The following is a 27,094-nucleotide window of genomic DNA, read 5'->3' as shown; positions in this document are numbered from 1 at the left end:
ATGTGGGTATCTGGGGGAGCGTGTGGGTATCTGGGCAAGGGCAACCCAGGTCGAGGGAAAAGCGGCGCCAAGGCCCTGAGGCTGCTGGGTTTGGGCCTTCTGGGTTGCAGGATTCTGAGTCACCTGTGGGGGGAGGGGAGGTTTCCCGGGGGAAGCCCTTTCCTTTGTCCCGTGCCTTTGGGGGCCCCCACAGGCAGGGGGAGAGGTCAGCCTTGTAGGTCAGCTGCTTTCTGGGGCTGGGCCCTGGCCCCACAACCAAGTTTTATCTTGGAGAGTGAGAGGGAAGGAAGAGTGGGATGGTGGCGGCCCCCACCAGGTGACCACTCAGCAGGGCTTTCTGCCTGGGCTCACAGGGCCTTTGAAGCTGGAAGGAAATCGGCCTTGGCCTTGGCCGGGCTGTTTTTCCTGGCCTCCTCCTCCTCTGCCTCTTCGCGCCCATCCATCGGCGTCTCCGTCTCCAGCCTAATGGGGAGCCTTCCTCCTGTGGCTGAGTTATCTGCTTGTCATGCCAGTGGCCCACCGGAGGACGATAAAAGGGCTTTTTGTCTGCAAGCACTTAGCTTCCTCCGCCGGGGCGATCCATCACATCTGAGGGTGGCCGGGAAGGCAGACAGACAGTGGAGGGGCCTCCCCCTCCTGCTGAGGGAACCTGATGCTCCCTGGAGCCCCCTGGCAGGGCCGGAGCGGCTCCTCAGCCCAGAGGCGAGGCCTGTCTGGGGCCGGCAGGGGCGAGTGGGAGGGGCCGTGGGCACGTGAAGGCAGGCAGATGCCCTGTGCTCCCTTGCAGAGGACTCCCTGCCTGGACACCCTGCCCTGCGGCGCCCATGTGGCAGCTCTGTGGGGCCCCTCTGGGACTCTTCACATTGGAGGGGGTGGTGGGGGTGCAGCCTCTTCTGAGGAAGAACCGTGATGGGGGTGGAAGGGGAGATGGGGGGATAGGGGGACAGATGTGGGCAGATGCTATGCGCGCACGTAGGTCCCCCACACCCCGGGTTAAGCACTTTGTAGAATTCCTCTTAAAATCTCAGAGTGACCCTAAAGGGGGGGACACCCTCCTTATCCCCATTCTCCAGATGAGGAAACTGAGGCGCAGGACGAGATGGGGCAGCAGCAGAGGGAGGGCTTGGCCCCCGGCTCCCAGCCGCATGCTCTTCCCTGCTGACCTAGGACCTCAGAGAGGGGGCTGCCAGAGCCCCTGGCCCCGAAGTCGGGTTTGCCCGTGACTCTAACCTCTGTGAGTGGGTTCTTCAGCCAGGGAGTGGGCTGGGAAGGTTGGTGTCTGCTGGCATCTGTACACTGGGGTGAGTGGTAGGTGTGGGTGGGGGCTGGGGTCTTGGGGTACCCTGGGGGGTGATCAGAGACACTGAAGGTGTGTGTGTGGCAGTCTCAGGGCCCTGGCCCAGTGGGATCTTGCCCCTCAGGGACTCTGGGAGAACCGGCCTTATCCCCAGTTGGGCAGGGTCTTGGGCCCTGCTTGGGTTGGGGGAGAGCAGTGGAGGCCCCCCCGCCCCTCCCTGTCTGCCATCCTCCTCCCTCCCCTTCCCAGCCTGGATGCTCAGCTGGGGGCTCCCTGCAATCCCTTCCTCCCCTCCCCCTCCTCCCCCTTCCTTCCCGCTCCCCGCCCCTCCTCCTCCTCCCTCCTTCCTCCTTCTCCCCACAGGCCACCCTCAAATGACAGCAATTAATGGTGCCTGTGATGGCGGGCTGAGAAGAGGAGGCTGACAGTTGAGCGTGTCTGCCTGCGGCCGCCTGCTAATCAGGCCCGGGGGACGCCCCTCCCATCCCCGCTGCTGGCTCCGGGTGCCTGCCCCGCCATCACTCACAGGGGACAGGAGCCCCGGACAGGCCCGCGGGAGCTGGCGCAGTGCCCCCATCCCTGCAGCCTCTCCCTGCTCTTCTATTATCATTTTCTGTCATAAATGGGTGGGCTTTGGCTGGAGTCTTGCTCAGCATGAGTTGGTGGATGCCCTCCAGACGTCCTTCTTCTGAAATGACCTCTCGTGTGCCCGTGTTGTCCTCAGGGCCAGCCGTCCCCACAAGGCCCCATCCTTTTGTCCCTGCTTCTCTGGGAGGGGCGGGTTGGGTGGTGCCCATGAACCATGTCCTGTCGGGACAGCAGGCATCAGTTAAATGCCCTGGCCTGAGTCCTCAAGGCCTGGGGGCAGCTACCTGAGCCCAGAGCCTTGTCTGGCAGCATTGGGGAATGTCTTGTTTGTCAGGGTTACGAGAATCCTGGCCAGCCCTGTCCACACTGGGCCTGGTGCTCGACTATTTATCACTTTGCAGCAGCAATAATGAAGCCCCTGCTGTATGCTGTGGCCTGCAGGTGGTACGTTCACTCTGGTTCGCTTTACTCTGCAGTTCTCTGAGAAGTGTATTTCTCGCCTTGCTTTTGCAGAGGGGAAATCTGAGGGCTGGAGAGGCAAAGGGATTTGCCCTGAGGGGCACAGGGCCCTAAATGACCTGGCTAGTATAGGACTAAGCTGGGGTTCAACCTAGACCCAAACTGTCCAATGCTCATACATCAGGGGTCAGTTTAGGAACCAGCAGAGCTGACTGAGAAGTGAGGAATGGTCCCTGGGCCCTGGGATTGGAGTGAGTAGTGTTCGTATACGCAACTTTCTTTTTGTTACACTGAGATCGTCTTCATTGAGATGCAATTCACCTATCATAAGATGCACCTATTTTAAGGGTTCAGTTGCATGAGTTTTGACAAATGTAAACATTTGCGTCACCTCCACAATCAAAATGCAGTGTTTCCATATCCACCAAATCCCCTTCAATCCCCTGGCATTAGATCCCTAGTGCCTCCTCCCTGCCCCCAACTAGAGGTACCCATTGATCTGCTGTTATGGAAGCTTTTATATCTTCTAGAATTTTATAATCAAATTAGCGCCAGGTATGCACTTCTTCGTGTCTGGCTTCTTTCACTCTGCATAACCCACGGTGCTCAGGTATCAATTCATTCTTTCTCATGACTGAGTAATATTCCATAGTGAGGCTTTATTATTTTATCCATTCTTCAGTTGATGGACATCGAAGTTTCCAGGTTTTGGCTATTGGGAATAAAAGTGCTCTGAACACTCTTGTGTAAGTCTTTGTGTCAACCTGTTTTCTTTTCTCCTGTGCGAATATCTAGGCGTTGGGTTGCTAGGTCACATAATAAACGTGTTAGTTTATAAGAAGCTGCCAGCTGTTCTCTGGAGCGGGTGTTCCGTTGTGCGTGCCCACCTGCCTTGGATGAGAGTTCCAGGTGCTCCACATCCTCGCCAGCACTTGCTACTGTCGGTCTTCCAACATTGGCCATTCCAGGAGATTCGAATGCACTTTTGACTGCACTTTTCGGCTTTTGCTGTCTTTTGGGCAAAGCTGTGGTTCTGTGTTTTGATTTTGTGTGTCTGGCCATGTGGTGGGAGTGTCAGATGGCGGGAGAGAATCACGTGTCTGCCGACTGCAGCTCTGCCTTTTCCTTTCCAGTCTTCGTGCTGCTGACTGGCTGCATCTGTCCGATCTCCGTGGTTGAAGCCACGGTGCAGTCTGGGTAGCTCCAGCTGTGAATGTTGTTCTTTTTTGTTTTGTTTTGTTTCTGAGACACAGTCTTGCTCCGTCGCCCTGGCTGGAGTGCATTGGCACGATCTCAGCTCGCTGCAACCTCTGCCTCCTGGGTTCAAGCGATTCTCCTGCCTCAGCCTCGCAAGTAGCTGGGATCACAGGTGCGCCCCGCCGTGCCCGGCTAATTTTTGTTTTGTTTTCCTTTTTTTTTGGAGTAGAGATGGGGTTTCACCAGGTTTTCCAGGCTGCTCTTTAACTTCTGACCTCAGGTCATCCGCCTGCCTTGGCCTCCCAAAGTGCTGGGATTAGTGAGTGTTGTTCTTAACACTCATATTACAGATGAGGGAACTGAGGCTCTGACAGGTCAGGTGACTTTCATTCTGCTGAGAAAGGAAACGCTTGGCTCCGAGCCGTGTCGCTTCCCCTCCTTCGGCTGGGAGGCGCCAGCTCCGTTTGTTGCAGGGATGTGTTTGCCAGTCCAGAGGGTCATGCCAAGAACTGGTGGCTGGTTGGGGCCAGGCCCACTCCTCCTTTCCCGAGGATTTCCTCTCCTGGAGGGATGAGTGTGGAGGAGATGTGTGCCTTCCGGGTCAAGCACTGTCCTTTGGCACCGGGCACTGCTGAGCGAGTGTCAGGCATTGGCCCTGCCAAGGGTCTTCCTTGCTCAATCCTGCTGTCCTGGGCGAGGCCACACCTGCCTTCTGGGGAGCTATTTTGGGGCAAGGGTGGAGCGTGACATGTGGAAGCGCAGGAATGGGCTGGAGACGAAAGAGGGGCCTCTTTCTCCTCTTCCTTTTTCCCTGCCTGAGGGGTGTCAGCTAAGATGACTTTTCGGGGAAGGAGGCCCGTAAATTAAATAAGCAATCCCATAAATATATAAGTAATGAAGTTAGCGGGGTGCCTAATTACATCAGATTCATCATTGCGGATGGATGCCTGCCCGCTCATGGGACTTGTTTTTCATCTTCAGCTCTGACATGTGTCCCACAGCCATCCCCACCCCAGCTGGAGGGAGGAGGTGGGGAGGTGCTGCTGTTGGGACTCCCAGAGAGCCTGGGTGGTGGTGGGTGTGTGTGGGGGGTCCCTGGAGGGTTGTGTACCCAGTCTGCCTGGTCCCAGGGATCCAGGGGGACCCGTCTTTCTGCTGCAGTTGGGCTTATAAACCTACTGGAGCTTTGAAGTGGGAGCACCTGATGGCAGTGACAGCAGCAGTCCCAACAGGGTGATCGTCATTGCGTCGCACTTTACATGTTGTAATTTATTTAATTGACAAGGCACAGCGGCTCGTACCTATAATCCCAGCGCTCTGGGAGGCCAAGGCAGGTGGATCACCTGAGGTCAGGAGTTCGAGACCAGCCTGGCCAACATGGTGAAACCCCGTCTTTATTAAAAACACAAAAATTAGCTGGGCATGGTGGTGGGCACCTGTAATCCCAACTACTGGGGAGACTGAGGCAGGAGAATCGTTTGAACCCGCGAGGCAGAGATTGCAGTGAGCTGAAATGCAGCACCACTGCATTCCAGCCTGGACAACAGATTGAGACTCCACCTCAAAAAAAAATAAAATAAAATAAACAAATAAAAAATTATTTAATGACCTAAAAGCTCTTGTAAAGTCGGGATTATCATCATACCTTCTTTACAGATGAGGAAACTGAGGCACAGAGAGGTTCCACATCTTGCCCGAGGTCACACAGCCAATGAACTGTGCACTCAGATTGTCTGCCCCGACCTCGTCCTTCCCGCCTCGCTCTATAGGGCGTGCTGTGTGTGCTGTGGCCGTGTCTGTGCGGGGCGCTGTGTTTGTCACCTACACTTCAGCGTGGCCTGTGGAGGGATTTGCTGAGTCAGGATGGCCCAAGTCCTCCTGAGGTTTCACTGCCGAAAAGATCTCCTCATCCCTTCCACAACTGCCGTAAACAGATACCATTCTGAACTGGAAAATAGAATTATGTTTCACTAACGACAAAGCAAGCCCATTTGCTGAAATTAAAACAGCTTCTTTCCAGATCTTCTCTTTCTCTTTTGGGGGCCCCGATTGCCTGGCTCTTGAGGGACTCTCAGTCCTGCCTTTGATAATGGTCCTTAGACCCATTGTACAGATGGAGAAACAGGCTCAGGGAGGTGGAGGGGCGTGGGTGAGACCGCACGGCTGGGAGGTGGTGAAGCTAGGGTTCTAGCTGCCTCTTACTGCCTGGTTTGGGGAACCGAGGCCACTTCAGGTCCCTGATGAGGAGGCTGCCTCTCCTCTCTGAGAGGTGCAGGGAGCCGTGTGCGCCCCAGGTTGGCTTTGCTGGAGTCCTTGCCGTGGCTGAGTGGTCAGCGTCTCGTTTGTCTGGTGGGGAGCAGTCAGCTGCCCCGCCTCGTGGTTGCTTCTCAGGACCTGAGCATGTGCCGGGCATGGACAGAGGATGGGGTGGCTGGGGGCAGTCTTGTTCTCATTCGCTGTCCATGCAGCCCCAGGGTGCTCAGCCAGAGTCCACGCCTGTTCCCTCCCTCCGTGGTGTCTCCCCGCATCTCCAGACTCCAGGTCCCGTGTGAGGCAGTGGGGCCTGAAGCTTTGGGATGTCTGGGCCTCCATCGGGGGCCCAGGTTGGGAACACCTTCACTTCTGGGGTGTACTTGTGCAGCCAGACAGGGCTGCGTTTCTGGGCTATGGCTTGGATGGGAGCAGGGCGTTCTCACATTCCCTTGGTGCTGACTTCAGGCTTCTGGGATTTGGGGCTCCCCCTACCCCTCACTGTACTGGGGTGGAGAGAGGAGCTGAGGACAGACCTACATGAAGAATTGTGTGTGTCCATGATGTTCCTGGGGATTGGAGCAATCCAGGGAGGCTGCCTGGAAGAGCTAGAACACTGACATTGAATATTATTAAGCCCATCTTAGAGAGACTAATGTATATACATGCTTCAAATGGACCTGGCACAGAGCAAATACCGTATTTCATATAAAAGCTAACATTTCCTGATTCTTTTCTTGTCTTAGTGCTGTGTGTGAGTTGCCAGTATTACTATTTTTAACATTAACTACAGTTTCTAACATGCAGCCCATACATACACACGTGTACTCTTAGCAGCAGCCTTAGAAGGTGGGTGCTATTATGATCAGCCGTGTTTTCTAGGGAAAGAGGCTGAGGGCAGACAAAGGTTAAGGGACTTGCCCAAGGTCGCACAGTGGCAGAGCTAGGACATGACCCCAGGCTGCCTGACTCTGCAGCAGCTGCTCTTTGTCGTGTAGATTGTGCAGGTGCCACCCGCAGCCCTCCCCCTGCCCCGTGGGTACGCTGGTCACTGCCGCAGCCAGACTGCATCTCTTGGCAGGGCCACACCAGCTGTGGGGCAGCCTCTGTGTGCCACGTAGGGCCCTGAGGCACGCAGCAGCTGCCCGGGGCAGTGTGGCATGGTCAGGACGTGGGACATCTGCTTCTTGCCTCTCTGAAGCCAGACTGATGCCCCCATGGCCTCCTCTGGGTCGGAGGGATGGCAGAGACGGCAAATGAGAGTCAGGGCTCTGCCTTGTGGATCCCACCGGCTGATGAGGGGATGGGCAGGGCCAAAAAGCAAGCACTATTTTGCAAGACAAGAAAATGCTGCCTGTTAAATAACACAGAGTGGGGAGGTGAGGTGACTCCAGTCTCCGGAGACTCATTTTGGGTAGAGAATTCCACGGTAGCTTCTGAGGAGGTGGCATCTGAGCTGGGCCCTGGACGATAAGGGGGCACCCGCTGTGTCAAGGAAGGGGATGAGGGAACAGCAGGCGTGGAGGCCCTCTGGCCACCATGTTTCAGCATGCTGATTGAGGCTCTGTGCCTCAGTTTCCCACTCTGTAATGGCTGGAGCAGAGCGGAGGGGCCCCAGGAGGGCTTCCCTGGATCTGAGGCTGTTTTACAGTCCTCTGGGGCTGGGCTGTTTTTCACATTTAAGGCAGAAGTCAGGTTGAATGACTTTCGCTTTTCCTTTTGTTTTTTTGCTCTGCAGTTAATTTATATGTATTGGGCATGTGGCATTTCCAGACTCGCGTAGGTCACTGGGATGAGAACGATGGAGAAGGTGGACATTGCCTGCGCCTTTGAGTTTAGGGTCCAGAGGGAGAGTGTAGGTTAAACAAGCCCATGCCATCTCGGGTGGTGAGGGTTGTGAGGACGAGGTTCAGGCATTCACTTGGGTGAGGCAAGAGCTGAATTAGTCTAACATCAGGCCAGGTGTCCTGGGACAAGTCATTCAAGGGGAGACCGGAGGGTCATTAGTTAGGGAAAGTTAGTTAGGGTTCCTGAGTCGTGGCAGAGACACACTCAAGCTGAGTTAGACCATGAGGAGGAGTTAATGGGTGCTCAGAGTGGCCAGGGTAGGACACGTTCAGGCGTGGCTGGATCCAGGTGCTCAAACAATGCCCCTGGGAGTTCGCTTTGCCTCAGCTGTGCCTCCTTCTATGTGGGCCTTGTCCTCAGACAGAATCATGCCACTAGACCCGCCAGCCAAGGAGGAGAGTCACCTGGCATCCCAGGAGGGACACTCCTTTCTCTTGTTTGAGTGACATCGTTAACACTTGTTCCACTGTTTGCAACAGCAAGAGGAGGTGGACAAAGTAGGGGTGAGGGGAGGTCCCCAACTCAGACACAGGGAGGAGAGGAGCAAGTGAGTCAGTGCAGGCCAGAAGGGAGGGGTGGGGATTGCGGCTCACCGGCATGCTAGATATTTTGATGGTTTTCCAAGTGAAGCTGGAAATCTGGATTTTATAAGGAATGGCCCAGTTTTTAAAAAACATTGTATGGGCCAGAACAAGTTTCCTTCATGGCCACAACTGGCTGTCACCATTTTATGGCCTCTTCTTAGTGGTGACTTTTAAAGTATTTTGTCCCCGCTGTGATCTGGGTAGAACGTCCCATGGGCTGTACCAGAAGGTCTCAAGTCTTGGGAAGTCACATTTGACGCCACTGGAGATGCCATTTCTGAAAGTCAAGGCCGCAGTTCCTCAGAGAACAGTACCCCGTCTCCAGTGGGGCCCGACCTTCTCAGAGGCGGTAAGCCCAGTGGTTAGTGTCATCGTCGCGGGTATCACACTTGCTGAGTTCAAATACCGACACCGCCGCTTTCCAGCCCCGTCCTCTTGGGCAACTCACTTCACTGCTTTCTGCCTCAGTTTCCCAGCATGTGCTAATAGAATGGGTATAACAGCACCCCATAGGATTGTTTTAAGGCAAGCCTGTCCAGCCTCTGGCCGGGGATGGTTTTAAATGCGGCCGAACACAAATTTGTAAACTTTCTGAAAACATGAGGTTGTTTTGCGTTTTTTTTTTAAATCTAGCATGCCAGTTTGCCGCAATCCCCACCCCTCCCTTTTAGCCTGCACTGACTCACTCCTTTCCTCCCTGTGTCTGAGTCGGGTTCATCATTAATGTTAGCGTCATTTTATGTGTGGCTCAAGACAGTTCTTTTAGCGTGGCCCAGTGGAGCCGAAAGGTTGGACACGTGATTGTAAGGTACTGTGTAGGCTCCAAGAAGCCCGTTAACCCCGGAGCACTGAAGCGCGGGTGGTGTTGGCTGTGTGAGGTGTCCTTCCCGGGTTGGGTCCCTGGGTCCAGCCTGCTGGCCCGGAGCATTCCTGGGTGCTGCTCTTTGCTCTGCCGCTGCCCCTGCTGCCGGGTTGTGGGTTCCCAGGGTCCCCAGAACAGGCAGCCACCAGCCCCCTGCCCCCTGCCCCAGCCGTCCTTGCCAGTTGCCGGGTGCCTGTGGTACCCTGGCGTGCCGGCTGGTGCTGCAGTTGGAAGTGAGTCTTGAGTGAGTAATTAAGTCTGCCAGCTGCCAGCTCACAGCTGCTGCGGGGCAAGGGGAGGGGGGCGGCGCCTTTCAGAAATGAAAACACCACACAGAAAAACAGCCCTGGAGTGCCGTTGGCTTCCCTTAGCCAGCGTGGTCAGGGCTGCATTTTGATGCTTTTGTGGAGAAGAATCCTGGGCCTGGATGGGAAAATAGGGTGCATTTTGGTCTGGGGAGTGTCTTTATTTGGGGGCAGAGGTGATGGCCTGTGTCTGGCCTCGCCATCCAGGACACCCCTCTCCGCAAGCCGTCCCGCAGTGGCTCCTGGACACCTGCCGCAGGAAAGGGGATTGGGTTCCTTGGGGTCCGTCTTCAGCAGGCTCAGGCCGGGACAGGGTGGCTGTGGGGCCTCTGTTCTGTCTCCAGCTCTGTCGGCTGTGGGGGCCTGGGGTCATCCCAGAGATGCCTGGAGCTCTCCTCTGCAGCTTCCAGCCACTTCTCCGGAACTAACGGGAAAGAAGAGGGCCCCAGAGGTGTTCCTGGCACGTGACTGCTGCTGCTTTGAGGTCTTGGTTTCGGTAGTGGGTTGAGCTGCGGCCCCCGAAACAGGTCCACGTGGAAACCGTGAATATGACCTTGGCCTTACTTGGACCACGCGTCTTTGCAGATGTGACTTAGGTAAGGGTCTTGCTGAGATCATCCTGGAAAAGGATGGGCCCTAAGTCCAGAGACCAATTTCTAGGAGGACACACAGCGGAGGAGCCACGTGAAGACAGAAGGAGCACCCAGAGCCCCCGGGACCTGGAAGACACAGAGAAGGCCCCTGCAGAGTCTTTGGAGGGTGTGCAGCCCCGGTGACACCCTGAGCTGGGACTTCTGGCCTCCAACCTGTGAGAGGACAGACATGTCGCTGTTTTCAGCCACACAATTTGTAATAATTTGTTACAGCAGCCACAAGGAATGAATACAGTTGTGAATTTTTTTTTAATCACGCGTATAGTTTAAAATTAAAATGTGAAATGTAACTTTGTCTAGTTCACTGCCGTATTTCCAGTGCTCAGCGCATACAGCAGGGGCTTGGCAGATGCTGCTTGAACGCCTGGCAACTCCAGACCTGGGTGAGGAACTCCTGCCGGCTGGGAGGTGGACACGGCCTTCAGGAAGGGCGTAAACTGTGCCGGAGTAGCATGCACTCAACACCACCATCTTTTTATTCATTTATTTATTTGAGACGGAGTCTTGCACTGTCACCCGGACTGGAGTACAGTGGCATGACCTTGGCTCACTGCAACCCCTGCCTCCTGATTCAGGGAATTCTTACCTCAGCCTCCCGATTAGCTGGGATTACAGGTATGCAGCACCACACCTGATGGAACTTTGTATTTTCAGTAGAGATGGGGTTTTTGCCATGTTAGACAGGCTGGTCTTGAACTCCTGGCCTCAAGCGATCCACGTGCCTGGGCCTACCGAAGTGCTTGGACTGTAGGTGTGAGCTACTGCACCTGCCTCTTTATTCCTAATAGGTGAAATTCACATCACATGTAATTTACCGTTTTGCAGTGAACAATTCATGGGTTTTTAGTGTAACCACAATGTTGTGCACCTACCACCCCATCCAAAACATGTTCTCATCGTCCCAAAAGGAAACCTGCACCCCTCAGGAGCCACCCCACGTTGCCGCCTCCCGCAGCCCCTGGCAGCCGCCAGTCTGTGCTCTGCCGCTGTGGACTTACCTATTTTGGGTGTTTCTCATGAACGGAATCATACACTGTGGGTTTTGGCTTCTTTCACTCCGCACGGTGTGTTTGAGGCTGATCCGTGTTGAATGGATCATTCCTTTATACAGCGGAATTACATTCCATAGTGTGGCACACATCAATGGAACTGTTTGATATCTAGTGGCTTTTCATATGAGGAAACTGAGGCTGCCCAGGTCTCGGAGCCCTGGGGCTGGGGATGGAGGAAGAGGAGGAGGAGGAGGAGGAGGAGGAGGAGGAGTCGTCGTCGGCGGCGGTGGGGAGAGCCGGATATCTCTGGCTCAGGGTGCTCTCTTTCTCCTGCCCACACCCTGCTCCACCCTCTTCTCTGTGCCTGGCCAGGAAGCAGCAGTGCTTGGGGAGGAAGCGAGTGGGGTCTCCTCCAGCTGGGGCTGGATGCTGGACTGTGGCTGCGGCTGTGGGTCTGGATCTGGTCCTCAGAGTTCTGGCTCCGCCCAGCCCCCTCCTCCCACCACCTCCTCCCAGCCCCCACCCCGGGCCCTGCACAGGTAGTTTCTGTTGACCAGGGTCCCAAGAGAGGCAGCAGGCGGGAGCTCCCCCATTGGCCAGCCAAGCCTTCTGATGCCCGGAGAGGCTGGGGGCCTTGCCTGGGGCCACCCAGCCTAGGGTTCGCCTGCCCCTTTCCGGACCCCCTTTGGCCCACCATCCCCGCCCCCGTGGCCTTTGGTGAATCATGTCCTGGGGGGTCTTCACAGATCTTTCCCACCATCAAAGCTCCGCTCAGCAGATGGGCTCCAGGAAGTGGCCTGTCAGCAGATTTTGGCCAGGGGATGCTTTTCCAAAGTATGGAGGGGTGGTCGCTGTTGGCGCCTCGAGAGATGGGACATTCTTTTGCTGAGCAAATGACCGGACGCTGGCTTATTCTGAATCTGAGCGTGGTTTTTTGGCTTTGGCCACAGGCTGTGTGGGGGCTGCTGTCTGTGCTTATTTCTGGTGTTTGATGATTTGTGGTCTTCATTAAGTCAGTCAACAAACGATTTGTGGCCCAGCATCCGATGGGGAAGACCCAGGAAGCGGAACGAGTGGCCGTGAAGTGACCCGGCCCAGGGCCCAACCTGCCCGGAACGCATATCACTCTCAGGGGAGCGGGAGGAGTCACCTGGATTCCAGCGCCAGCCTTTGGCGCAGGTCTGGATGCAGGTCTGGCTCCAAAACAAACAAAGTGGAACAAAAGGAGGGGAGGCCTGACCCGGCCGCTCTCAGGCCCTGCTTCCTGGTGCTGTTCGCATGGGGCCCGTTTGGCCCGCTCCTGGGTTTCAGGGTCCTGCCTGGCATGGTGAGGGTCTAGGCAGGAAGACGGTGCCGGATCTTTGGGCTAAAAATATGCCCATGCCTTCCTGTGCCTCAGTTTCCCTACCTATAAAAGAATGCTTAAGAGTAGCAGAATCCCACCTTTGGCTTTGGGGCAGGTCTACGGAAACCCCCCGGGGGTGTTTCCCTGGGAAGGCTGGAGGGCAGGCGAGCTGTTCAAAGCAGACATGGGGTTCCCGGCCTCGGCAGCCACGACGCTCATCTCCTAGGGGCCAGTCTGGGTCCACTGCCAGTCCAGTCCACGGGTCCTTGTCACAGGCACATCTGGTCTTTGTCCTGAAATCCTTCTATGGCTCCTTGTGGCTGAATGACCACGTGGATGGTGGAGACAAGCCAGGCTCTCCTGGTTCAAGTCCCAGCTCAGCCACCAGCTGCTGACCTTGGGCAAGCCACTCATCCTCTCTGGGCCTGCCTCCTGCTCTGTCTGTGTCTGGCGGCTCAGGGGCATGCCTGCCTTTGCCGCGGTGGTGCAAGGCCAGCTGGTGAACCAGGGGACCCGCTTAGCACAGCGCTGGGCACACTGTGGGAGCTGCTGGGCCTGTGAGTGTGGCTGCTGTCATTGTTATTAACACTGTTCCTCTCAAGACGCTCCTGAGACTGAAAAGGTGACAGTGTAACTGTTGGGGCTGGAGGCCAGGCCCAGTGTCCATCTGACCCGCTTCCCTCCATCCCCGCCAGCTCCCTGACCTCATCACCACACTCCCCTGCCTCGCCCCTGCACTCCGGCCACGCCAGCCTTCTCTCTGCTTTGACAGCACACCTTGCGTGGTCCAGGCTCCAGACCTCCACTTCTGCCATGCTCCTGCGGGGTGCCTTCTCCTCGCCTGCACCCCGGTCCCTTGTCATCATACGGCTGCTGCCGGGGACACATTCTTGGTCCCAACTCTTGGCTGCTGGGGCAGGGGAGTGAATTGGAGACTCTGGGGGAGCCTCTGCCTCCTGAGAGCTTCAGTAGCTTCACTGGGAGAAGCTTCACTGCCCTTCTCGGGATGGAAGCTGACACCCAGAACAGCTCAGACTTGCCTCTGAGTCACATAGCTAATTGCAGCCAAGGTTCAGACTCCTGGCTGACTACCAAGCCCTCATTGTTGGCCCGTGTGTGTGTGTGTGTGTGTGTGTGTGTGTGTGTGTGTCCGTGTGTATTTGGCCATGTCTTCTTTTCTAGGCCTGTCACTGAGATGACCCTAGATCAGAATGCCAGCGTGAGGGGGTCACACTTTCTTTTCCTAGGATTGAAAGAAGGACAGAAATATTTGCAAGGCAGAGCCTGCCCCTCTGGCCATCTGGCCCTCAGGACAGGGGACGGGGGAGGGACGGGCTGGGGCCTGGGTTCCCAGCCAGGGCGCCAGAGCTGCGCTGCGGGGAGGAGGTGCGGTGCCACCGGGCCGGTCTGAGCTGGGAGGACGTGGGTTAAAGGGGGAGAAGCGGGGCTGGAACTCGGTTCTCCTGCCAGCAAGCGGAGAGTGAAGAGGTTTTGCTAGCCGTGCTATAAAAAGGCCTCACAGTGTTTCAGCTCCCGAGTGTCGGCTGGAAGCCCGCCAGGGTTACCATGGCGATGAGGAATTATTACTTACTGCCAAGGCTGGGAGAAAAAGCTCGTACTTTTGGCTTCCACACAAGAGGAGTGGACTTATGTAATTCCCTGTGTTTATAGGCCCGGAGTGGCAGAGGCGAGAACGGATCGCTGGAGGCCCGACGTCTCGATCGCAGGCCAGCTGTGGGGTCAGGCGGCCCCGCAGTCCCTGGTGGGCCTTGGCCTGCCCCGGGTTTGGGGGGCATCGGGCTGGAAGCCTGGGGGTCCTGGCCTGGCCGCTGCAGGGCCTCCCCGGCCGGGGTGGGAGCCGTAGTCTCGCGGGAAGGTGAGGCCGCCCTCTGGGGCCGCCCCTCTGCGGGTGTCATCCTGGGGGAAGGATGGGTCTGATGTTGGCGGCCGTGCGCCTCCTGGAAGCCGGTGGCGCTGCCCGTGTGTGTGGACTCCGCCGGCCCACTGGCTGGCACTTTCTCTTTTTCTTCTTCTTTTTTTTTCTTGTGGGAGAGTTACTTCAAGTTGTGTTTGGAGCTGACGTGAGCGAGGCTGGTCATGTGCTCGGGTAAGAGAAGTCGTGGGGCTTGGCGTGGGCAGGGAGGCGGGGTGTGGCCAGGTCGCCCCGGCCGGGGAAGGTGGGTGCAGACCTGGGTGGGGGCCGTGGCCTGCTGGCTCCGTGCAGGGGGCGGCGGGTGGGGGCCGGGGAATTCATCTGGAAAGAGCCCCAGTTCTGTCTCTGGAGGTGGTGGCCAGGGCGGGGGGCTGAGTGCCGCAGGTCAGCTGGCAGGGCAGTGATGTTGGCCCTGAGCTCAGCAGGATGGTGGGCAGTGCCATCTTATCGGGCAAAGTTGCCGAAGTCACAGGAAAGAGCGCGCTCCCAGGCGCTGGCCGGGTCGGGGGGAGGCTTCTTGGCCGGCCCTCGTGGGAGGGACCTGGGTGGGCACGGCGCTTCTCTCCCCAGCCTCGGTGCATGCCCGGCGGGTGCCCCTGCGGGGGAGTTTGGCAAGCCGTGGGGGCTCAGGGGGCTTTTGTTTCCAGAGTTGACTTCAGGAGGGTGTGGGACGTGGGTGCTCCCCAGGCCGGGCCTTGGGCTCCAGGGTGGGCTGGGTAGGGGAGAGCCAGGTGCAGGCAGCACTGCGGCCCGGCCCGGCGCCCGGCTCCCCACCGAGGTGGCGCTTGGCTCGCTGCCCGTGTCTGGTTTGAAATCAGCGCCACCGGCCCAGGCTTGCCCAGGGACTTGGCAGCGAGGAGCCGGGATAAACACTGGAAAGTTGGAAGGGCTTCCCGAGCTCACAAGGAGCCTTTAGTTGCAAGCTGGGAGGGATGGGGGAGTGATTTGTCCTGAGCCTGGGTGCGCCGCGGCCATGGGGAGGTGGCGGGGATGGCTCCTTGGAGACCTCTGAGCCCAGGCTGGGGAGGGGAGGGGACTGGGCTTCCAGGCGCTGTTGCTCCTTTGCCACGGACCTGGGTGTGAGTCCTGGTTCCGTCCTTTCTGTGCTGTGTGACCTTGGGCTTGTCGCCTCCCCTTTGCAGACCTCAGTTTCCTCGTCTGTAAAATGGGGCAACGGTGGGGTCCACACAAACATGGGGCTGACGGGAGAAGGAGCTGCAGTTCGGGGGGGAGCTCGGGACAGACTGCCTGGGTTCCTGTCCTGGTTGGACACTTACTGGCTGTGTGACCTTGGGCAAGTCACTTCCTGTCTCTGAGCCTCCGTTTTCCCGTCTGGCAAATGGACGCTGCATCTCTCCCACCCCAAGGGCTGCATGGCTTAGGGGAGTGAATGGACCTGCCTCCGGCTTATCAGAGGCTCACAGTCGGTAACTGGCTGGCGCTGAAGTTCTTTTCTCGATGATGACAATCACAGCACCTGGACCGAGGGTTGGGGGTCCCCGGGGATGTCCGCATCTCAGGGCAATGGTGTTTGTGAAGTTGCAGTGGCTGGACAGAGGTTCTAGTCCTGGCTCTATCCCTCAAGGGTGGTGTGACCTTGGGTGAGTCCTGGAATCCCACGGGTCCTCGGTTTCCTTGTCCTTTACTGCAGTGGTGGCGCTGCAGCCTGCTGGCGTCTCAGCAGACTCTGGAGGGGTCCAAGCAGCGCTTACCTGGCTGGACCTCCTCAAGTGTAACCACAGGTTCACAGTTGGACTTAAGTTTGAGTTTCATCCATTTTTCTTTTCTTTTCTGCAGAGAGCTCTCCTGTTTTATAGAAACCCAGGCCCAGATAATGGGGGGTGGGCCCGGTGGGTGCTCCCCAGGCTCTGTCTTCGTTTGGGCCTGGGCTGGGATTCCCAGGATGCCCCTCATGTCTGCCTGACTGCTCCATCTTCCTCTCAGCCTGGGCCCCCCGTGCCAGTGCTGGGCCAGGCACCCCCACAGTGCCTGGTATGGCCTGGGGCCCAGGGCGGGAGGGCGAGTTCTCCTGTGAAAGGTGGCAGCTGTCCTGTGTTTGTAAGTGACACCGGATGCTGGGCCGGTAGCTGGCTTAGGGCCTCCCCTCTTGGGCCAACAGGAGCCAGCGGGAAGTTCCCCAGACTGTCTCATTGTCGTGGGACGTCTCCTGGAACCTCCAGAATGGGCTCCAAAGGCGAGGGGTGCTCATACATGTCCCCTTGCCACCCCCAAGGTCTTGGTGTCTACTTGGGTTGGCCACAGAGCTGTGTCTTGGCTGCCCCGGACCTTTCCCAAAGTCCTCAGAGACTTGATTTTCCTACTCAGTGGGGAAGAGTCCTGGTTGAGGGTCAGAACAGAGGTCAGCACAGGGGCCTTGGTGATGGGGCAGCTCAGCACGGACCAGGAGCCATCACTGTAGTCTGCATGTGATGAGAACACACAGAACTAAATACATGCGTACTCACATGCACACACGCTCACACTCGCACGAACACATCCACATGCACACACCCACACACATACACACGCACACTCATGCACACATGCACATGCACACTCACGCTCGCATGCATACTTACACATGCACATGCACACATACAGACATGCACACGTCCACATGCACACACCCACACACATACACATGCACACTCATGCACACATGCGTATGTACACTTACGCTCACATGCATACTCATGCATGTACATGCACACATACACACTCACATGCACACACACAGTCCTGCACACGTGCACCCGCACACTCACATGCGCGCGCACACACAGTCCTGTACACGTGCACCCGCACACTCACATGCGCACGCACACACACAGTCTTGCACATGCGCACCCGCACACTCACATGCACACTCACGTGCGCACACTCACACAGTGACTGCATTGGATGCTGCCATGGTCCGCATGCAGCTGGCTGTATCCATGCTGCCTCCCTGGTTATGATACGGACAATGAATCGTGGCTGTCTCAGGATGCTATTCTTGGGGGAGGCTGGGTGAAGGGCGCACAGGATCCTGGGATCTCCAGATTTTCTTTTTTTTTTTGAGACCAAGTCTTGCTCTGTCACCCAGGTTGGAGTGCAGTGGTGCGATCTCAGCTCACTGCAAGCTCCGCCTCCTAGGTTCCAGCGATTCTCCTGCCGCAGCCTCCCAAGTTGATAGGACTACAGGCACGTGCCACCAAGCCCAGCTAATGTTTGGAGTTTTAGTAGAGATGGGGTTTCGCAGTGTTGGTCTGGCTGGTCTCAAACTCCTGACCTCAAGTGATCCTCCAGCCTTGGTCTCCCAGAGTGCTAGGATTATAGGCACGAGCCACCATGCCTGGCCTTGAGATATTATTTCTCCCAATTGCATGTGAATCTACAATGATCTCAAAATAAAATCTTCAAAAAAGACAGGGTGGGCTCAGGGGCCTGGCTGCCTGTCCTGGGCTCAGGCTTGAATCAGCCTCTTTGGAGTTGTGTGCATTTGAGCCAGCCCCTCTCAGCCTCCGTTTCCTCATCTGTAAAATGAGGACAATGTTTAGTACCTCGTAGGGTGCCTGGGGCTTAAAGGAAGAGACACACGCTCAGTGCTTAGGAGGTGCTGGTGGTCTCCAGGACTGCGTGAAGGTCATCCGTTGTTGCGGCTGTGATGGTGGACGTGATTGCTGTGGTGTGGCCACGCTTCCTACTTCGTCCACCATGGGAAGAGAGGTGCCTCCCTACTGTTCAGATGAGGAAGCCGAGGCTTGTGTGGTCAGGTTGCCCATCCGAAGGCACAGAATTTACCAGGGCCGGAGCTGGGGCCAGCACACAGGTGGGAGCCTGTGCTTCAAGGCTCTTTGGGTGGTGGCTGTGGGGAGGTCACTTACGCTCTCTGAGCTGCTGTCCCCTCCTCCTTCTTGCCCCTTGTGGGCTGGGCTAGGGGGCGGGGACAGGGGGCAGGGCCGATGACCTTTGAGAGTCAGACAGCCTTGACCTCGGGCCCTCTCCCCACGCTCCAGGGCCCACCCAGAGCCGACACTGCTCAGCTGACTTCTCTGAGACTTCCTTAGCACCCCCAAAGTGGGGGCTCAGGCGACTGCAGGCCCTCAACATCTCAGGAAGCCCCAGCGGGACTTGCTTTATGCCTAAGGATGCTGGGGGGTGCGGGTCTGTCCCTGCATGGGTGACAGCTGCACCCACATCTCCCTGAGCACTTTTCCTTCCTGCTTGTCCTCTGACTGCATTCTTTCCTCCTTCAGTGGGGAGAAGGGCTTTCAAGGGCTGGAAGCAACTCCCGAGGCTGAGCTGGGTTTATCCCCTGGCGGTCACCCAGAGAAATGTGCTTTAGTTCAAGCCGAGCTGACCCTCAGGTGGAAACTTTCCCAGGACTCCTGAAAGACGGTCCCCCATGAAGTGGGCCTATAACTGGGCTTGGTGCCTTGGACATCCCAGGGGGTCTGGGCGGCATTTGCGGTGTGCCTCAGGGTCACAGAGCGCTTCAGAGTGTCCCAGGCTGGGGGACAAGTGGTGCCTGCAGGGCCTGGGTGGGGGCCTCCCATGGCTGAGCTGTTGTAAGGGTGTTCTTGTCATCACAGTGGCTTGGGGGAGGCTGGCATCCTGCAGGCACTGGCCGTAGCTTAGGGTCTGAGGGTGGGGGTGGGATGGGGCTTGGGGGCATCCAGCCCCAGGAGCCTCTTCTTTGCTGTTCTCTGGGCCCCTGATCATGCGCCTGCCTCAGGACCTTTGCACTGGCTAGAACCTCTTTTTTTTCTTGTTCTTTTTTTGAGACAAGGTCTCACTCTTTCACCCAGCCTGGAACGCAGAGTCCTGGTTACCTCCTGCCTCCCGAGTAGCTGGGACTACAGGCGCCCACCACCATACCTGACTAATTTTTGTATTTTGAGTAGACACCGGATTTTGCCATGTTGGCCAGGCTGGTCTCAAACTCCTGACCTCAAGTGATCCTCCCGCCTCGGCCTCCCACAGTGCTGGGATTACAGGCCTGGGCCGCCATGTCTGGCCTGCTGTAACCTCTTTCGGGAACACCTCTGTGAGCCCTTCAGCCGTCCTGACTTAGGCCTCTGCTCTGATGGTGCCCCCGAGAGTGGCCTGATGTTGCGCAGTGACTCCCTGCGACACCTTCACTGCTCCTCCTAACCGTCGCTACCGGGGTCTGCAGTGTGCCCCTCGCCCTGTCCCTACCTTGTTTCAGGCTGTTTGGACTGGGGGACTCGCAAACAACAGAGCTTCATTGCTCATGGTTCTGGCGGCTGGATGGCCAAGAGCAAGTCGCTGGCAAGTTTGCTGTTACAGGGGAGGAGGGCCTGTTTCCTGGTTCGTAGATGGCGGCTTCTCCCAGGAAGAAGGGCAGGGCGGCTATCCGGGGCCTCTTGTATAAAAAGGAGGGGCACTGACCCCACTCAGGACAGCTCTACCCTGGTGACCTCATCCCCTCCCGGAGGCCCCGCCCTCTGACATCGTCCCGTGGTGATTGGGTCTCTACAGACAGATACACATTCACACTCCAGCAGCCCTCCATCCAGGAGTTTGTTCATCTTGTCACCGCTGTGTCCCTAGCACTGGGCACGTAGCAGGCGCTCAGGAGACAGCTGTGCCTGACTCGGTGTCCCCCACAGGGCCTCAGCCTGTCCCCTCCCCATAAACGGGGCCTCTCTGGGGCAGGAGGCGCTGCTTCCTTCCTCTAGCCGCACCCTCCAGGGCTCTGGCTGGGGAGACGCAGGCCCTGCAGGCTGGATTTCCCACGCAGCCCATTTCTTTCCTCCCAGAAAGTTCTGCAGCACGGGACTGGGCATGCATCTTGGGGACAATTTGGAAAACCGGGAAAAGTTCTTGCGCCTTTTCTCTGACTGAGGTACCCACCGAGCGTCTCCAGAGAGCCTCCCCCTCCCTTCATGAGAAGGAACCAGGGGTGCTGTAGGCATGGGGTGTGGGGGAGGGGTGCCGGCAGCCTCAGCCTTGCGTGTTGGGGACCCAGGCGAGGTGAGCGTTCCACACGCCTGAGTTCATTTTGTCCTCACAGCCTTTTAAAGTGGGAATGGATCACCCTCTCCTGATAAGGCACAGAGAGGGTAGTCAGCTTGCTCAGAGACACACAGCGGCAGGCCTGCAGTATTAGCAAGTGAATGGTATTTCCAAGGCTGTCACATCTTTGCTCAGGGTCATGCTTAGCATGTTGAGCGGATGATCCTGTTCCATCCCCAGAAGCCCCTCTTACTGTCTCCGGGACGGGTCCTGTTTTCTGGGGATCTGGCTCAGACCTGGGAGGGCCCCGTTTCCCAGGCTGAGAGAATGCCTCATTTAGCCCACACTTCTGGGAGGTTGGGGGTCAGTTTCCAGTTTGGCTTAGAAGTGAGAGTGCCGGAGGGACACCCCAGAGTGGAGGAACTGCCCCCTTCCTCTGAGTCGTTCATTTGCATGACAGTGAGCCCTTTGTTCCTGGGGCCAGCCTCCTTCCCAGGCTAATAACATAATTCCCGGCCTGTGATGTCATAATGGCCCTTTCTGTGGCTGGGGTCAGAGGCTGGGTGGGCAGCTGTGTGGGCCGGGCCAGGCCTGGTAATAACCGGAGGCGGTGGTGGTTGCCATGGGCCTGTGTGTCAAGCTGTCTCCTTCCAGGGAGAGCGGCAGGAGGTGGGATCTGCTCCCCTGTGGACACCGGAGCCAGTCGAGGCCCAGGAAGCCCTCCCTGGCCCCACCGATCGTCTAGTCCCCTCGATGAGCCGCTTCAAGCCTCCTCTTGGCCTGCGGAGTGGGGGTGGCTCGCTGCCAGCTTGGCCCTGGGCCGGGAGGCGTGGGCGTGAGAGTCCCTTGCTTCCTGTAAGCGTGAGGGAGGCCCATGCCCGGCGGCTACTATGTCGGGGCCACGTTCACACTGGGAAAGCCAGGTTCAAACCTTGGCCCCGGCTCTGTCCCGTGGGTGACAGCTAACTCCCTGTGCCTCCGTTTCCCCCTCAGCTTAATGGGGTTCCACTGGGGCTTGGACTCAGAGCTAGGCAGGGAGTGAGCTTTCGGGAAATGGGCAATGTCAGAAAAGGCCGGGCCCGGTGGAGTGGGCTGAGTGGTGGCCCCAAGAGATAGGTCCACGTCGTGGTCCGCAGGCCCTGTCAGAGGGAGAGCGTCTTTGACAAAAGGTCTTTGCAGATGTGTTTTGAGATGAGCCCATCCTGGGTTACCCAGGTGGGCCCTGAATCCAGAGACCCATGTCCTTAGAAGAGGCAGGCGAGGAGAGCAGGACGACAGGGCTACACGAAGACCGAGGCGGGGACTGCAGGGATGAAGCCACAAGCCAAGGAGTGCCGGAGCCCCTGGCAGCTGGAAGAGGCAGGAAGGAGCCTCCGGCGTTGCCTCTGGAGGGAGTGGGTCTCTGCCGACGCCCTGACTTTGGACTGCCGGCCTCTGGAACTGTTAGAGAGTGAATTGCTGCTGTTGGCCGGGCGCGGTGCCTCCCGCCTGCAGTCCCAGCACTTGGAGACGCCGAGGTGGGCGAGTCACTTGAGCCCAGGGTTTCAAGATCTGCCTGGGCAACGTGGCGAGACCCTGTCTCTACGAAAAGTACAAAAATTAGCCGGACGTGCTGGTGGCATGCCTGTGGTCCCAGGCTGAGGCGGGAGGATCCATTGTGCCTCGGGGGTCAAGGCTGCTGTGAGTCCTGATTGCGCCCCTGCACTCCAGCCTGGGCCACAGAGCGAGACTCTGTCAAAAAATCATAACAAGATAAAAACAAATAAATCACCGCTGTTTGAGCGGCCTGGTTTGTGGTCAGCTTTATGGCAACCCTGGGGAAAGACCGCAGCTGGTGACCCCGTCTCTGGAGGTGGGGGACTGGCGCTCGGGGTGGTACTGTTCCCCACTCCCAGCCTGAGGGTGCAGGACAAGTTTGGGTGGTTGAGAGCCCCTTTGTTCCTAGGGGTGCAGGACGCCCCACTGGGGAGTCCAGACCTTCCAGGAAGGAGGCCTTGCTTGAACCTGCCTTTCTTGCTGAGAGCCAAATCCACAAAGCCCTAGACCACACCTGCCGCCCACCATTCGCTGTCCCGCCTCAGGCAGCCCGGCTAAGGGGACAGGACCCGGAGGCAGGAGGCTCTCGGATTCTACCCGGCCTTCTCCCCAGGACCCGGACACCCTTTCCCCACACGTCTGGTGACTCCCGAAGAACCTGTGTGGCCCTCATCCCCAAGCAAGCCCCGGGTTTGCCAGGGCCCTTGACAAATGGAGGAACTAGGCCCAGAGAGGCCAGGCTACTTGGCAGAGGCCACACAGCACCCTAGTGGCGGTGACGGCCTCACAGTCTTGCCACGGGCACTGGGGCACCCAGGAGTGGGGATCAGAGTTCTCGGCCACATGGAGGCCTGGTGTGCAGTGGGCCGGCCGTGTGGACCCGAAGTCGTTACCTGATATTTGGGACATGCGGCTGCCTTTGATGGACCTGGCCCGGTGTAGGTGGCACCCTGGAGTCTGGGCTGTAAGCACACCCTGTCTATGCTCTCGGCCCCGGTCTGTTTGCAGACTGGTGTTTGAGCTTCTGCTCTGCATCTGCGACTTTGCCCTGAGCATGTTCGTGCTTTCAGCAAGCACTTATTGAGCACCTGCCGTGTGCAGTGTGCTGGGACTCTGGGGACACAAAGGTGTGACTCTCGTTTCATGGATCTTGTGTGTGGGGCTGTCGGGGGAGAGGAGGTGAACGAGGCAGCAAGGGCTGGAGTCCAGGTTCCGGGTCCTGATAAGGGAGGTGAGGATGCAGCCTTTCCTCTCCTCCTTGGCCGGAGTGGGCGGCGTGAAGCAGGCTCTCGGGAGGACATGGAGATGCCCACAGCCTGTCTGCAGTGGCCCATGGTCACCTCTGGCTGGCAGGACCTGGCCTGGTCTCGTGAGCGGGGACACAGGACGGGAGGCCTGCAAGGTCTGACTCCAGCCTGGTGGGAGGGACGACGGTCCCCTCCAGCCTGAGCAGGGGACATGGGTACGCTGGTGACGGGGTCCCAGGACACAGTGGGTGAGCTGGGTGCAGGAGGCGGGTCGCCCGGGTTTGTATCCAGGCTGTGCCCTTGCCAGCTTTGTGACTTTGGGCAAGTTGCTTACCCTCTCTGTGCTGCAGTCTGTCCACCTGTAGAATGTGGATGATAACAGAACCCCTCACTCACGGGGGCACTGTGATGGAAGGAACTGGTGCCAATGAGTGCTGTGCTAGGGGCTGGCTGTGCTGGTGGCTGGGAGGTGTCCCCTCCCTCAGCTGCTCAGGGTGGCAGCCTGGAAGATGGAAGTGACGTTTGCACGACTCCCCGCTGCCCTGCCCCTGCCTGTGCAAAGAGCCTCAGTCTTCTGCCTGGGAAATGGGAGCTGTAACAAGCACCCAGCTTCATGGAGCTGGGAGAGGCTGAGGTGGGTGCATCGGTGCCTGTAGGGTGGGGCCCGGTCGCCACCTGCTCCACGTTGAAGCCTTGGCCGCCCCCGAGGCCTGCAGCAGCTGCCTGTTTTACAACCCAGGAAGCTGACGCTCCGGCAGGGATGGGCCCAGGACGCGCGCGTGGGGACGGCCCGTGGCCCGTGTGCTCTTGGCTGCAGACAATGCCCCTTTTTTCTGGCCTGGCGGGGGCAGCCCGGGCTTGCTCAGCCTGGCCTGGGTTTACCAGCACATTGGGTCCTGTGGTGCGGTGAGCACACACATTCCTTCTGAGAGCGATCGTGACGTTCCTCCGGAAACCGAGGTCCGGAGGCTCGGGTGACTGCGGGGGGCGGCTGTGTGTGTGTGGGGGTGCCTGCTCTGAGAATTGACCCAGATCAGAGCTGGGCTTTGCTGGGCAGCGTTCATTGCAAAGCTGCCGCCTGCTCCTTCAACCATGAGAGCCACTGACAGCTCAGGAAGGGACTGGGAGCCTCCCACTCTCCCGCCAGGGTGACACAGGACAGGCCTCTCCCAGGCTTCTGCGTGGCCCCTTCCCCCTAATATTGAGTCTGGCCTGGGTCTCCCATCCCATTTCTCTGGCCTCCTCTTGGCTGGCTTTGGACCCGTCCCTACGTACATGGATGAGGCACCTAGTGGGTGGAGGAGATCTCATTCCAGGGAGAGCCTATCTGAGAGTCTGCGTTTTAGGAGGGTTGCTATCTTAGCCCTCTTGGTTGCAATGGACAAACTTCCTCTGCCTTCTGCATTTGGCACAAATGGTTCAAGTAACTAAAAAACCTCAGGGAAGCTTCAGGCACAGCTGGATCCAGGTGCTCCCCATTTGCAGTTGCTAGTAGACTGAGACTAATTGCAGTTCAGCAGCCCCAGTGGCAGGACAGCTTCCTGTTCCCAATATTCCAGCAAATCTGATGGGAATGAGTTTTATTGGCTCAGCCTGAGAGTTAACCTCCACCCCCTTCACCGAAGCCAGTGCCACTTTGGCTGGAGGGCAGGGTCAGCCTCCCTGAGACCTCAGGACTGGGGAGGCAGGGGGCGTGGTTGCCCAGGGAAATTGGGGTGTGGTGTGCATAGAGTGGGGGCTGGGTGGGCAGAGTCACTGTGTCTTGCTCCCTGTGTTGGAGATGGGGCCAAGTCAGGGTCTCTGCCCAGCCCTGCCTTTCGTGGCCAGTGTGTGTCCCATTCCGGTGGAGGGGGTGGCACCGATGAGTCACTGGGTTTCATTCCCGTTATATTTAATAGTTGGGGGGCCTCTTGGTTCCCCCCCTCCAAACCGTTGCTGGCGCTCCACCTACTGTCCCCACATCACCCCGCTTCAGCTCCCCAGCCTCCCCTCACCCTCTCTTGTGGCTTCCAGTGACCACGTCATAAGCCACAGGTCACGTCCTGGCAGCCCCCGAGCTGCATTTGGGTGTCAGACTGATTTATTGCGCTGGTTTTATAGTTAGTGTTATTTAGAAATATTGGGAGATGTCTCAAAATTGGGCTTCTTGGCTTTGCCGGGAAGGTTTGGACACTGTGGGCCCCGTGTGTTCCAGCAGGGTCTGGGACATCAGGAACGTTTCGGGGCCACATTCCTGAGCCTCTGCTCAGCGCTGGCTGGGACTGAGCTGTGGTCACCCCCTTACTGCGGGCCCCTCTCCTCGGCGCAGCGCCTGCCTGGCTGGGTCCCATGCTCCAGCAGGGTCCTGGGGGGCCACCGCTCTCCTCTCGCCTTTTGTCCCTGCCCTTCTTATGGTGGGACCCTCTCCCCTGACGCCTTGTTCATTCTCTCTCCAGAAACTGGTCATTGCATCCCAGGCAGGCTATCGCCACTCCCAGGCGCTGAAGCATTTGTTTACTGTCTGAGCTCCCGGCTGCAGGGGCGGCAGAACCTTTTGGGTTCTTGGCACTGTCCAGTCATCAGACACTTACTGATCAGCGCCCCTGGGGTAACTGAATGGCCCAGATGTGTCTGCTTCTGAGCATCGGACAGAGCCGATGTAAGTGGATTCTTCCTGCTTGGCCTGGGAGCCCAGGCGGCGGTGGGATCCTCCCAGCCAGGCCCTTGGTGGTCCAGCCTGGTCACTTGTCGGGGGCTGGCAGGGGCTGGGGAGGCCCAAGGGGGCCCTTGTTGAGTGGGTGGACTCCCTCGCCCCGGACGCTGCTGCTGGCACAGCTATTCTTAGCAGAGAAACATTTGTCCTCGTTCACATGTGGTGGATGCCTCCAGGGAGTGGCCCTGAAATACTAGGGGCGACCCCATAAATTCCTGAGGAAGCCACCCTCGAGGGCCTGCGTGCATGGAGGAGAAGCGGGAGGAGGCGTTTCCGGCAGCTGCACAGCTGTGGATGCATTTGCCAGATGTTGGAGGCAGGGAAGTCGGTGGGAACTGTGGGGAGGCCACCTTCACACTCGGGGTCTGGGCACGGGCATGAGCGGGTGGGACAGAGACAGGGGCTCTGGGCCTGGCCTCGGGTTTCGGGGACCAGGGGCCCCTCTGAAGCAGCCAGCCCTTCCCTGGGTTCGGGCCCTTTTAATTGTCCCTCGAGGCCACCTGGGCTAGAGGCAGCTGGCGAGGGGAGAGCTCAGCTGATCGGGTACTTCTGAGGGATCAGAGGTGCAAGTCACTGCCTGTCGGGCCCAGCCATGCCCTGTGACTGTCATGGGGTCCTGAGGTGAGGTGGGCCAGAGAGAGGCCTGGATGCACACTGCACTCGGCTCTGAGGGCCTACTGAGTGCCGGAGCCGCAGGCACACCTTGCCTTTCATGGGGCCACCTGAGCCTTTGGGGCCATCACAGAACAATACAAGCACAGCTGAGAGCCCTTGACTCAATCAGGGAGGCCTCCCCGGAGCAGGTGTTTAATTTTAAATTGTGGTAGGTACATATAACATGAAATTTACCTTCAGTCCTTATTAAAAAGATAATTCAGTAGTGTTAAGAATATCCATATTGTTTAGTGACCAATCTCCAGCACTTTCCATTGACAAAAGGGAATCACTCTATCCATTAAACAGTAACTCCTCTTTCCCCGCCTCCCCCAGCCCCTGGCACCAACCATCCTCCTTTCTGTCTCTGTGAATTCAGCGACTCCAGCCACCTCCACAGGTAGAATCAGGCAGCGTTTGTCCTTTCGTGGCTGGCTTCTGTCACTCTGCCTCATGTTGGGAGCTATATTTCGTGTAGTTCAGGATTGCGGTTTATTCCTGGCCATGCAGCAAAACGTGGACCCAAGACCCCAAATCCCTCTCCATCCTTTAGAAACCCAGGATCCTGCCACCTCTCCAGGTACTGACCAGGAGCCCAGCCCCAGCTCAGCCCCCAGCTCCCCCAGCCCCACTCCGGCATCAGCCCCCCAGCTCCCCCAGCCCCACTCCGGCATCAGCCCCCCAGCTCCCC

General features: G+C 58.0%; 1 protein-coding gene across 25 annotated transcripts in view; it reads left to right on the top strand.

Moving 5' to 3' along the window:
* NCOR2 (nuclear receptor corepressor 2) overlaps window positions 1-27,094 on the top strand; it is a 243,982-nt gene that overhangs the window by 37,721 nt on the left and 179,167 nt on the right. Inside the window, exon 1 of one of the 25 annotated variants that reach the window (XM_032243765.1) lies at window positions 13,823-14,487. The exons of the other annotated variants lie outside the window; for them this stretch is intronic. The gene's annotated coding sequence lies outside the window, so the exon portion shown is untranslated. Of the gene's footprint in view, window positions 1-13,822; window positions 14,488-27,094 lie in introns of those variants that run through there. 25 annotated transcript variants of the gene reach the window in all.

This window comes from Sapajus apella, unplaced genomic scaffold (assembly GCF_009761245.1).
Source record: "Sapajus apella isolate SASKATOON/1434 unplaced genomic scaffold, GSC_monkey_1.0 scaffold2, whole genome shotgun sequence".
Classification (NCBI taxonomy): domain Eukaryota; kingdom Metazoa; phylum Chordata; class Mammalia; order Primates; family Cebidae; genus Sapajus; species Sapajus apella.
This window is presented reverse-complemented; position numbering and strand designations above follow the sequence as displayed.